The sequence below is a fragment of the Pleurodeles waltl genome, chromosome 1_2 (genome assembly GCF_031143425.1).
Source record: "Pleurodeles waltl isolate 20211129_DDA chromosome 1_2, aPleWal1.hap1.20221129, whole genome shotgun sequence".
NCBI lineage: Eukaryota > Metazoa > Chordata > Amphibia > Caudata > Salamandridae > Pleurodeles > Pleurodeles waltl.
Window position 1 is genome coordinate 19,979,932 of NC_090437.1, and position 12,915 is coordinate 19,992,846.

General features: G+C 49.5%; 1 protein-coding gene across 1 annotated transcript in view; it reads left to right on the forward strand.

Moving 5' to 3' along the window:
• Nucleotides 1–12,915, forward strand: part of ELP1 (elongator acetyltransferase complex subunit 1) — an 886,544-nt gene that overhangs the window by 618,083 nt on the left and 255,546 nt on the right. The gene's annotated exons all lie outside the window — the stretch shown is intronic.

Genomic DNA, 12,915 nt, shown 5'->3' on the forward strand with positions numbered 1-12,915 from the left:
GGTGAGATGTAGAGTGAGAGGATAGGGAGATAGGTAACAGAGGGGGTGTCGGGACGGGGGGAGAGATAGGGAAATAGATAGATGGAGAGATAGGTGGAGAGATAGAAAAATAGGTAGATAGGAGGAGGGGGTGAGTGAGGGAGTTAGGTGGAGAGATAGGTAGAGGAGTGAGGGAGGCAGGTAGTGAAAGGGTAGATGTGGGTGCTGGTGAGAGATAGGTGGAGAGATAGAGGGGGGTGAGGCAGGAGCAGGAGGGCAGAGACAGGGGCGCAAAGAGACAGGAGTCGGAGAGGACCGAAGAACAGAAGAAGAGAAGAACACAGAAGACCGGAAGAACACAGAAGAGAAGAACACAGAAGAACCGAAGAACACAGAAGAGAAGAACACAGAAGAACCGAAGAACACAGAAGAACAGAAGAGAAGAACACAGAAGAACAGAAGAACACAGAGAAAGATGCAGGGGATGAGGAAGCAGAAGAGCAGACGAACAGAAGATCACCAAAGAAGATAAAGAAGACGAAGAGCAGAAGGCAGAAGACCACAGAACGAGATGAGGAAGAAGAGAGGCGACAGGAGAGGCTGAGGAGCACACAGAAGAAGAGAGAAGACGGGGAGAAGAAGAGTACAGAAGAAGATTGCAGAGGAGGAGCGAGGAGGAAGAGACAGAGAGGAGGAAAAGAAGCAGGAGAGAGGGTGAGTAGCGCGGGGCAGGGCGAGGGGCTGGGAGGTGGGGGGTACTTACTGTGAGGTGGGTCTCAGGAATCTGGAGGAGCTGCAGCGGCAGGGGGAGCGACCTACCCTTGGGTCAAGGGTCGCTACCACTGTCACGCAGCGGCCACCATAAGAGGGAGGAGGGGTCAGCTGGGGGCGAATGGGAGCCGGGGGGCGGGGCGTGCAGGAGGTTGCGGCGGGAAAGCGCGAGGGGGGGGACAGGTAGAGTGAGAAGAGCTGGGGGCGGGGGGTTTAAGGGTGGAGGGGGGGTGAGTGTTAGAGTTTTAGGAGAATAGGGAGATAGATAGGAGTAGGGTTGAAAAGATAGGGGAGGGGGGTGGTAAAGGTGGGTGAGGGTGAGAGGTAGAGTGAGAGGATAGGGAGATAGGTAACAGAGGGGGTGTCGGGACGGGGGGGAGAGATAGGGAAATAGATAGATGGAGAGATAGGTGGAGAGATAGAAAAATAGGTAGATAGGAGGAGGGGGTGAGTGAGGGAGTTAGGTGGAGAGATAAGTAGAGGAGTGAGGGAGGCAGGTAGCGAAAGGGTAGATGTGGGTGATAGTGAGAGATAGGTGGAGAGATAGAGGGGGGTGAGGCAGGAGCAGGAGGGCAGAGACAGGGGCGGGAAGAGACAGGAGTCGGAGAGGACCGAAGAAGAGAAGAACACAGAAGAGCAGAGGAGAAGAACACAGAAGACCGGAAGAACACAGAAGAACAGAAGAGAAGAACACAGAAGAACCGAAGAACACAGAAGAACAGAAGAGAAGAACACAGAAGAACAGAAGAGAAGAACACAGAGGAAGATGCAGGGGACGAGGAAGCAGAAGAGCAGACAAACAGAAGATCACCAAAGAAGATAAAGAAGACGAAGAGCAGAAGGCAGAAGACCACAGAACGAGATGAGGAAGAAGAGAGGCGACAGGAGAGGCTGAGGAGCACACAGAAGAAGAGAGAAGACGGGGAGAAGAAGAGTACAGAAGAAGATTGCAGAGGAGGAGCGAGGAGGAAGAGACAGAGAGGAGGAAAAGAAGCAGGAGAGAGGGTGAGTAGCGCGGGGCAGGGCGAGGGGCTGGGAGGTGGGGGGTACTTACTGTGAGGTGGGTCTCAGGAATCTGGAGGAGCTGCAGCGGCAGGGGGAGCGACCTACCCTTGGGTCAAGGGTCGCTACCACTGTCACGCAGCGGCCACCATAAGAGGGAGGAGGGGTCAGCTGGGGGCGAATGGGAGCCGGGGGGCGGGCGTGCAGGAGGTTGCGGCGGGAAAGCGCGAGGGGGGGGACAGGTAGAGTGAGAAGAGCTGGGGGCGGGGGGTTTAAGGGTGGAGGGGGGGTGAGTGTTAGAGTTTTAGGAGAATAGGGAGATAGATAGGAGTAGGGTTGAAAAGATAGGGGAGGGGGGTGGTAGAGGTGGGTGAGGGTGAGAGGTAGAGTGAGAGGATAGGGAGATAGGTAACAGAGGGGGTGTCGGGACGGGGGGGAGAGATAGGGAAATAGATAGATGGAGAGATAGGTGGAGAGATAGAAAAATAGGTAGATAGGAGGAGGGGGTGAGTGAGGGAGTTAGGTGGAGAGATAAGTAGAGGAGTGAGGGAGGCAGGTAGCGAAAGGGTAGATGTGGGTGATAGTGAGAGATAGGTGGAGAGATAGAGGGGGGTGAGGCAGGAGCAGGAGGGCAGAGACAGGGGCGGGAAGAGACAGGAGTCGGAGAGGACCGAAGAAGAGAAGAACACAGAAGAGCAGAGGAGAAGAACACAGAAGACCGGAAGAACACAGAAGAACAGAAGAGAAGAACACAGAAGAACCGAAGAACACAGAAGAACAGAAGAGAAGAACACAGAAGAACAGAAGAGAAGAACACAGAGGAAGATGCAGGGGACGAGGAAGCAGAAGAGCAGACAAACAGAAGATCACCAAAGAAGATAAAGAAGACGAAGAGCAGAAGGCAGAAGACCACAGAACGAGATGAGGAAGAAGAGAGGCGACAGGAGAGGCTGAGGAGCACACAGAAGAAGAGAGAAGACGGGGAGAAGAAGAGTACAGAAGAAGATTGCAGAGGAGGAGCGAGGAGGAAGAGACAGAGAGGAGGAAAAGAAGCAGGAGCAGGAGAGAGGGTGAGTAGCGCGGGGCAGGGCGAGGGGCTGGGAGGTGGGGGGTACTTACTGTGAGGTGGGTCTCAGGAACTCAGGAACCTGGAGGAGCTGCAGCGGCAGGGGGAGCGACCCCTTGGACACTGTGAGTCACCCCTCTGGTAGGCCCTTTAGCCCAAGGACATGTCCCTAAGTGTGAGGGTACACCTACAAACCCCAGACTCTATTCTCTGAACTTTGTAAGTGTGGGAAAGCCATCTCAAGGTATGTAGTGAACACTGGTAAAGACGAGATGTCCAACTACATAATGTCTTCACCGAACCTAGGCATGTTTGGTATCAAACATGTTGGAATCATAGAACTGTACCAATTCTAGTGCTAGTTGCATAACACCTTGTATTCTAGGAGTTCCCTAGGGGATCCGACATGTCCGTCTGCGTAGCCTTGCATGATCTGCATGCCAGTCCATGCTGTTGCCGACCCCAGCACAGTTCTGCCCTCCTGCTGCTGAGCTTAACTCAGGCATGGGAAGGCAAAGCAAAGAGTTTCCTGTAGAGGAGGTGTGACCATCTCTCCTTTAGAAATAGGTGTCTCCTAGCACCACCACACTGCTTTAAAAGGTTTATTTGGTGCCCTCTGTGCAGAAACCAGTTTACTCCAGTGCCAGAACCCCTGGCTCCCGCTCTGCTGCAAAATGATACAAAGGACATGGGAGTGACCCCCCCGGCCAGCTCCCCCTCTTGGGAGGTACACAGAGCTCTCCCAGGTGGCCACTAGATTCTGCCATCTTGGAAAAGGGATGAGCAGAGGGCCTGGAAGCAGCTGTCTAGTTAGTCCAGCTGGGTGACGTCCCTGACACCTCCTCCCCCCCAGTAGAAGGGCCCCTGCAGAATGTGTCCAACACCTTTCCTTGGTTACTTAGGGGCTCTCTTGAGGGTGGGACCCTAGATGTATTTGCAAGACTTCAAGAGCTGTCTGCAAGTCTCCTTTGCAAGACACCTCTGAAACCTGGACACCAAAACCACTGCAGTTCATTGCTGGAGCTAAGAGCAAGACTGAACCAGTAGGAGGGCTCCTACTGCAATTTTGTTTCCAAGTTCTGCAAGACTTCTGCAACCACTGTGGCCGTGCATCCTCCAGAGTTACAAGGACTCTGCCTGCAGTCAGGAAGGCAAGAAGGAATCTCCCTTGGAGTGAAGGAGCCACTCCTCTGCATCTGCAGACACCTCAACGTCGACGACGGGTTTGTGGATCCTGCTGTCCCACAGACTCTTCAAGGCTCTATAACACAGGTGGTGGTTCTGTGGCCCTCCAGAGGTCTGACCTGTCTTCTTTGCAACTGTGAAGGCTGTAGTCCCTGTCTGGAGCTGCTGGAACCCCTGTGCACCGCTCCCGTTTGTCGTTACCAAGGCTTGTAGGCTCTTCAGACTCAAGACCTCCTAGTTCGAAGAAGCCTTGGCCTTCGCACTCTCTAGCTCCAAGAACGTCGTCATCTCTGCAACTCCTGCAATGTTGGCATCCCTCTTTGCTGTGCTGTTGAGGCCTCCCTGCGACTCACTGTAGGACCTTCTAAGGGCTCTGTTAATTGCTGATGGCTCTCCTGCTTGCTGAGGGCTAGTCCTGACCTACCTGCAAAGGTTGGCTCACTTGGACCTTGCTGGTCCCCACAAATCCTGAAATCTTTGTGCAACTCTTCCTGTATTTGTCAAGGCTTGGTTGTGGTCCCACTGACCCCTCTGCAACCCGACGACTAGTGGAGACAGCTTGTAAATGACTCCAGCTGTCTTCCTGCATATCCTGGACTCCACAGATGCCCTTTATTGACCAATGTCCAACAGGAAAGCATCTCCAAGAAGGGTGGGCATTGCCCTCCTGCACCTCCTAGGCACCTTTGGGTGATCTTGACTCTTGACTCTGGCCCCTCTTTCCTTAGGTCTTGTTCTTCAGGAATCCATGTCTGGGTTTCACCGACCTGGTCCACAGGTCACTACAGCATCTGGACAACTGAGGTCCCCATTGACTTCAGCGGGAGGTTCCGACATGACTTCACCCCTATGCTCCTGGGCTCCCTGGTGTAAGCACTCCACTGTTCTGGGTATCCACGGGTGAGGCACACTAACCAATCTCCCATGTCCCAACAGGGTTTCACAGGGTCCTCTGGGATGGGTTCCAGAATTCAAAAACTCAAATGCGACCTCCCCATGTTATCCTGTAGACACTGACCTGAGTTACAACTCTGCATACAGCCACCTGGGGAATCTTCTCTACTTACCTTGGGTGTTCCTGTGCTTCCACAGTGTGGTAGTTTGGGTTGGGAGTGATTCTCATATTCCATTTACTTAGTATTTGGTTTGCCCCCCCCCCCCCACCCCCGCACTATTGTATGTCTCCATTTACTTAGTATTTGGTTTGCCCGTCCCCCCACCCCCACCCCCGCACTATTGTATGTCTCTACATACCTTTTACTAAGTATCTTTTTGAATGATCATATCTCCGGGTAGAAGATATACCAAAGTTAGTTCTAGTGTATGTGTTACAATAAATATAGAATCTCTTTCTAAAACTGGTGTGGTTCTTTCCTGTGTGTACATCACTGAGTGACCTGTGTGGTATTTGCAACTGGTTTACACCCTCCTGGATAAGCCTTAGATGCTCTCCTCAGCTACCCCTCTGAGAGCTCTGGTTATCTAGAATCTCCTACACTATCACTAAGGGTTGCTCAGACTTAGTATAGGGTGCCTCACCTCTAGGTGTACACCAAATACTGAACCAGCCCCTTACAAGTGGTTTTAGACTTCCCTTACCTGGTCGACTGGCTGTTGAAGGCAGTCTTGCCCCCAGACTACGACGGACCTCCTGCATTCACTGGGGTTCACTATAAACGTCCTGAAATCACACCTGACTCCTTCTCAATGCTCCCTTTCAATGGAGCTGTTCTGGACACAGTACAGTTTTGGTCCTGTCCTCCTGAAGTTCTAGTGGGCCAACAATGTTCAGATCTCGGAGGGGACTGCACAAGATCTGCAGTGGTGGCTTTTGAACGGCAGTTGGGTCAGAGGGAGATACCTCTCCCTTCTCTAACCAGATATGACAGTAGTGATAGATGCGTCATTCCTGGAATGGGCCGTCACATGGCAGAAGCAAAGATCAGAGGCGTTGGCTCTCCGACAAAGTTAGAGCTCCTTATCTTTCTTTTCAAGCTCAGGGTGATCAGGTTAGCATTGAAGGCATTCCTTCCCTCTCTCAACGGGAAAGTGGTGCAGGTGTTTACAGACAACACCACCACTATGTGGTACTGTATCAAGCAGGGTTGGGTCGTGAACCCTTTGTCAGGAGGCTCTGTGCCTCTGGACTTGGCTGGAACATCAGGGCATATCCCTGGTGATTCAACATCTGGCGGGCTCTCTGAATGCCAGAGTGGATGAAGTCAGCTGTCAGTGCCTGGTCGATCACAAATGGTGTCTCAGTCCTGAGGTGGGGCAACGTCTCTTTCAGCAGTATGGAGAACCTTCTTTAGATCTGTTCACCTCTCCAGAGAATGTGCAATGTCAGCTGTTTTGTGTGCTGGAGTTTCTAAGGCGGCACTCACTCAGCTACGCTTTTCGTCTAGAGTGGAGCTCAGGCCTCCTTTATGCCTTTCTGCCAATACTGCTTCTGCCAAGAGTTCTCAAGAAGATCAAGAACGACCATTCCTGTGGCTCTGGACTGGGCACTGAGGGTCTGGTATCCTGAACTCCTGAGCATGGCCATTGATCCTCCACTCAGACTGCCCCTTCGTGAGGATCTTCTGTTGCAGCAGCAGGGGACAGTTCTCCACCCGAACCTGACCAGTCTCCACCTTCTAGCATGTAGATTGAGCAGTGGCTGTTGACAGCTTTTGACCTTCTGCCTGAAGTCTGTAATGTTATCTTGGCAGCCAGGCATGCCTTCACTAAAATCGGACATGCCTGTCGTTGGGCCCTCCTTATTTAAATCTCCCATTGTTGGAAGATTTCTAAAGAGCCTTACACATCTTTCTTTCTTCTTTCTTCATAATGCCCCAATAGGATTTGAACGTAGTTCTTAGTGCGCAGAGTGAGCTGCAGGCCCTTTTCTCAAAGCCACGTTTCATCTCCATCTATCCTGACAAGATAGTGCTTCGTACCAGGGATTCCTTTGTACCTAAAGTGGTCTCACCCTTTCCTGTAGGCTAATCCATCACATTGCCTACTTTTTACATGCCCCCACATCCTTCTAAGGAGAGCCTTGGCATTCTGTCTTAATCATACCAAAGGGTGGATGATTAAATCTTTGTGGGTTATGTGGTTGGGAAGAGAAGTCGGGCAGTGCAGAAGGGAACCATGTCTAGGTGGGCGGTTCTCCACATTAAAATGTGGAACGCATTGGCTAAAAAGCAACCCCCCAGAGAGTTTGTGCGCTCATTCTACCAACAGGTGCAAACACTGTGTTAACACGCGGAGTTCCAGTCCTGGGTATCCGTCAGGCAGCAACATGGGCGCCCTTGCACACGTGTACAAAGCACTACTGCCTGGACAGTCACGTCCGAAGGGATGGGTACTTTGCCTGTTTGATCCTACAGGACTTTCTAGTATGATCTTGGGTCACAGAACCGTCTTCAGGGATGGTATTTCTTTGGATATCTATTCAAAGGCAAGGAATTTGCAACTGTACATCTCTGTGACATGAAAAAGTTACTTATCTTCAGCAGCGCCTTATCTGATAGACATATTTTACTTGCAGATTCCTTACCGACACACCCATCCTCCCTGCTCTGAAAACTGATTTCTAGGGACAGGGGCTCCAATTTCAGGGCCTTAGTTTTGATGCTCTAGTAGGGTAGTCAGTGTTCTTCATGGCTCTGTGCTTCTGGCGTGGAACGTCATGCAAAGAAAATGACGTCAGCACACCAGGGTGGCATCTATATAGGACCTGGGATGTGATTTCCAGCGCAGATGACAACAAACGGAGAGCTGATCAACGTCACCTAATGGCATGCAGGGGTACTGCTCAGAAAATTCTCTGGATCAAGCTAACAACTGAGGGAAATTCAAAGGTAAGGAATCTGAAACTAGAATATATGTCTACCAGAATACATGGGACAAACATCACCTTAGCTACATTATTTCTTTGCTTCAGCGTTCCAAAGAAAAAGATACTCCACCGACTGGACCCAAAAAGAGTGTTGTCTTACATTGATAGTACCAGAGAGTTCCTGGTGGACTAGCAATTTTTCATTGGGTTCGCTGGGGCTAAGAAAGGAAAGGCCATGCAGAAATAGACCATCTCACAATGCTTTGCATTAAGATTTGCTATGCATTGGCCTAGAAGCAACCCTCTGAGGGCTGCAACCACTGTGCTAGCATGATGAGTCCCAGTCCTGGACATCTGTCAGGATGCAACGTGGGTATCTCTGCATACACTTACCAAACACTATTGCCTGGACCCTCAAGTCCACTGTGACAGTCACTTTGGCTATTTGGTCCTCCAGGAGTTCCTGGTCTAAATGTGTTCTTAGACCCACTTCTGGAGAGGCATTGCTTGGTTATCTGTTCTAATAATGTAAGGAAACTGTGGTTAGAAGTCTAAATCAGATGAACAAGGTACTTACTTTAGGTATTGCCTTATCTGGAATCTCTATTTAGCTGTAGATTCCTTACCAACCCCTTCCATCTTCCTCGCACGGTGAACTGATTTCCCCATATAGGGTAACACTTATGAGGTCCTTAGTGTGTGCAAACTAGTAGATCAGCAACCTTCGTGATTCCATGCTTCTGGCATGGAAAGGTTGTGAAAAGTAACTGATGTCAGCTCGCTGGAGTGGTGTCTGTAAAGGCACCACACACAACACTTCCAGCACAGATGACGCCAACGTGAGCCAAAGGATGCCATCTACCGGCACGCATAGGTACTGCTCAAAAAGTTACCGCATCAATCTAGTCTGATGCCTGGGGATTTTTTTAAGGTATGAAATCTGCAATCTGCCAAATAAGGAGTTATCAAAGGTAAGTCACATGTTCTGATGGATACTTCTAACTGAAGATTCTTCATCATTCGCATATCCCCCCAGATGGCAGACTCGATCTGGAAAAAATCAAAAGCAGTGCATCTGCACTCTGGTAGGTGGCACCATACGCTTGAGCATTGACACTATTTCACCCCGAGTAATGCACTGAGCCACATATAAGTGCTACTCTTGTGCTAACGTCAGTACCTTTCTTTTTGCACCTTCAGACATGGATCCAGAGCTATGCTCCTTGTTTTTCTACAATTGTGAAAATCATTTTTTTCTTCAAAATTTTTCAGTGTGCAAGGGATGTCACCCCCTTAGGCTTTAAGCCTTGTAGGAACTGTGACAAAGAGATATCTATGACTATTATCTCACCATGTTTTAAGTTTGAGCAGGCAGAACCTTTAACAGGAGAAAACAATTATATTTACAGTACTATGCAGATATGGGTTTAGTAAGCACCAATAAATACAAGTTATATCCCAGAACCTAGTATTAGGTGCTGTTTCACACTCATGATGAATAACATACCTAGGGGTATTATTTATCTGGTTCTAAAAAAAAAAAAAAACTGGATTCTGACAAGCTTGGAATCAGTGCCCATGGTTGGTCCTTATGTGTAGTTCCCTTTGTCACTTTGAAAGCAGAATGGCATCAATGCTGAGTTACACAATGCCACCTACTGGTGCACAGGAGCTCTGCTTTTTAAGTTTTCCGGATGCAGTATGGAGCCTAGGGGAAATGCCAAAGGTGAGGAATTTGCAGTTAGATAAGAGCCTCCACCAGAAAGAGCATTATCAAAGGTAAGTATCATGTTTGTTTGTGCAGGAGTCAGAATCATGAGTTGGGTAGTATTTACTTCATTACCCAGTGAGTTAATTACCTCACCCTTGGAATCATGGCCTAAGTAGCACCAACCCAGAGCTAACTGCAGGAGGGAATGGAATTGTGGTTGGATGGAGGAGTGATCGTGCAGAGGAGTAATTGGGCAGAAGCACAGTGCTGTGACACTCCATGGCAGGTGGACCCACCCTTTTACCAGTGCTCATGTGTCTCCCTACAGAGATAGCTCCCCGATTTCCTCATGGAATGGGTGTAACTGTGCATATTCCCAGCCCCACCTTACGTCTATGTGTGTCCCTGCATACATGGGCTCGTCCTCTCTCATCATGACCCTGTGAGGGTTACTGCATTAGAAAGTATTGTGACTTCTCTTCTTATCTGCTCTGCACACTCTTCTCATAATATGCCTGTGTGTCCTTGCACACACTTTGACCGTTTCCCATGTGCCTTTTTGTGTCCTTGCACATGCAAGGAAATTGTTCTGCATTCATATGAGTTCTGCTCTGCCTTATCTTGAGTTTGTGTGTGCCCCACACATCTCTGTCTTCTCTCTGTAACCTATGCATGTTTCTCTGCACACATAACTATATAATGTCTCTGCCGTTCACCTTTTTGTGTCCTTGCACAAAAAGGTGCCATTGTTTCCCACTGTGTGGCTATGTCTCAGAACACCGAGAGATCTTGCTTTCTGGTTGATGCCCTTGTATGGCTCTGAACACTTAGGTGCTGTTTTTTGTCTGACTGAGTCACCTTTCACTCATTTGAGGCTTCCAAAGAGCGGGACCATGCTTGTTTGTTTAACAGATCCTTGTATATATTTGTATTCCTTGGAATGGAGGTAATGATTGTGTACCTATGAGTGTACTTGCGCACAGGATGTAAAGTTTGCTTGTCTCACAATGTGTGTTCCTACACATAGAGCCCAATGCCTAATCTGTCTGCTTTTCCATTAAGTGCTTGTCTGTCCCTGCACACAGTAGGGTGTACACCATGTCTGGTCTGTGTGAAGAGGATGGAGGTGTCACAGTGAAGAGCTGCAACAGCCTTCCTCCTTTTGCTGCTGGACCAGTATGTGAGTCACTGAACCTTTGCAGTGTCCCAGATGTCAAAAGTTGTATATTTGGCCTCTTAGTGGTGCTGAAGCAGCAGTTCAACTGAGCAGGTGACTCCCAAGGAGGCTTGCTCCATTCCACAGCAGCACAAGATGGTGGAGGGAGTGCAGAAACATTTCCAACTCTCACCTTCCTTGATTTAATCCACTGTTCTTTTGCTCACCATACCACCCCAGTTTTGACCCAGCCATATGCAAATCAGTCTTGGTTGTGTTCCCCATGGGAGCAGTCCAGCTCGGACTGTCAGGCCAGGTCCTCCCTGGACCGGAAACTAGCATCCTGGGACTGGTTTCTGGGTATCACCCATCATCAGCCAGGCTAGCATGAATCCAATGGCACAGTGAGCAAGGGACCCACGTCTGGGCATAATCTTGCCACTTAGGGTGAGCATAGCAACACAAGAAGATGATAGATGGAGTGCTAAAACGTTTCAAACACTAACGCCCAGACTCAGATCTGGGTTTAGTCCCTCATTCTTTTGCTCTCCATGCCAGCCCAGTTTGGACCCAGCCATATGCAATTCAGTCTTGACCCCATTCCCTCTGGGGACAGTCTTATCCGAACGGCCAGGCCAGGTTCTCCCTGAACCGGAAACAAGCATCTTGGGACAGGTTGCAGGGGTATCACCACTTTTCAGCCAGGCTAACTTGAATTCACTGGCACGGTGAGCAAGGGACCCACATCTGGGCATACCCTTGATACTTAGGGCGAACATAGCAACACAACAAGAAAATAAATGTAGTGCTGGAACTTTTCAAACACTCACCCCAGTCACATAGCCGGGTTTAATCCATTGTTCTTTCGCTCACCCTGTACACCCCAGTTTGTTTCACAGTGCTTCACATAGAGCCCAATGCCTAGTGTGGCTGTCTTTCCATTAAGTGCTTGTCTGTCCCTGCACTCAGTAGGGTGTACACCGTGTATGGTCTGTGTGAAGAAGGTGGAAGTGTCACAGTGAAGAGCTGCAACAGCCTTACTTCTTTTGCTACCGAACCAGTATGTGAGTCACTGAACCTTTGCAGTGTCCACAATGTCAAAAGCTGTTTATTGGGCCACTTAGTTGTGCTGAGGCAGCAGTGTGACTGAACAGGTGACATCCAAGGACGCTTGCTCCGTTCCGCTGGCAGCTTGTTTATTGAAGGACTGCACAAGTACCCACCACATTTTAACTGAGGGTGCAAGGAGGATGGCACATACGATATGGCCATGCATCTTTAAATCTAATGTGAACTGATTGGAGTCAGGCCCCAAACATGCAAATCATGACAAAGGAGGTCTAAAGCAGTCTGCGGGCCTCATGCAAGTCAAGCCAGTGCTTCTGAAACAGACACACACTATTAGTCAATCAATCAATCAGGATTTGTAAAGCGCAGCAAATCATGTGCTGGAATTGCTAGGTGCTTCGTGGTGCTCTGTTCATTTGAACAGACAGGTTTTCAGTCCTTTCCTGAATTCCCGGCGAAATGAGGTGGTCCTAAGGTGCAAGGGATGTTTGTTCCAGGCTTTGGCCACCAGGTGGGAGAAGGAATGCCCTCTGCTGTTGCTACGGAAGAACCGGGGGTGTCTGCGAGGAAGAGGGAGGCAGAATGCAGGTGTCTGATCTGTTGGTGGAAGGTAATTTATTTGTTGATGTATGTTGGTCTGTCTTTGTGCAGGGCTTTGTAAGCGTGGGCCAACATATTGAACTGCCACCTCTTCTGAATCGGGAGCCAATGTAGCTTCTTTAAGTGCGGCGTAATGTTGGTCAGTGTGGGGAGGTCGAGGATGAGTCTTTCCGCTAAGTTTTGTATATTCTGTAGTCTCTTCAGGAAGCGTGCGGTGATTCCTACGTAGAGTATGTTCCATTTGTCCAGCCTATTGGTGACTAGGGCCTGTATGATGGTCCTTCTGGTGTTGACTGGTCGCTACTTGAAGATCTTGCGGAACTGACTAGGGTGTTGAAGCAGGTAGATGAGGCTGTGTTTACCTCTTTCTTCACAAATAGTTTGCTGTCCAAGATGATGCCAAGGTTGCAGGCGTGGTCTGTTGAGGCAGGGGATGGGTTGAATTCAGCAGGCCGCCACGCGTTGTTCCATGGTGAGGTGTTGTTTCTAAAGATGATGACTTCCATCTTGTCCTTGTTGAGCTTGAGTCAGTTGTCATTCATCCATTCGGC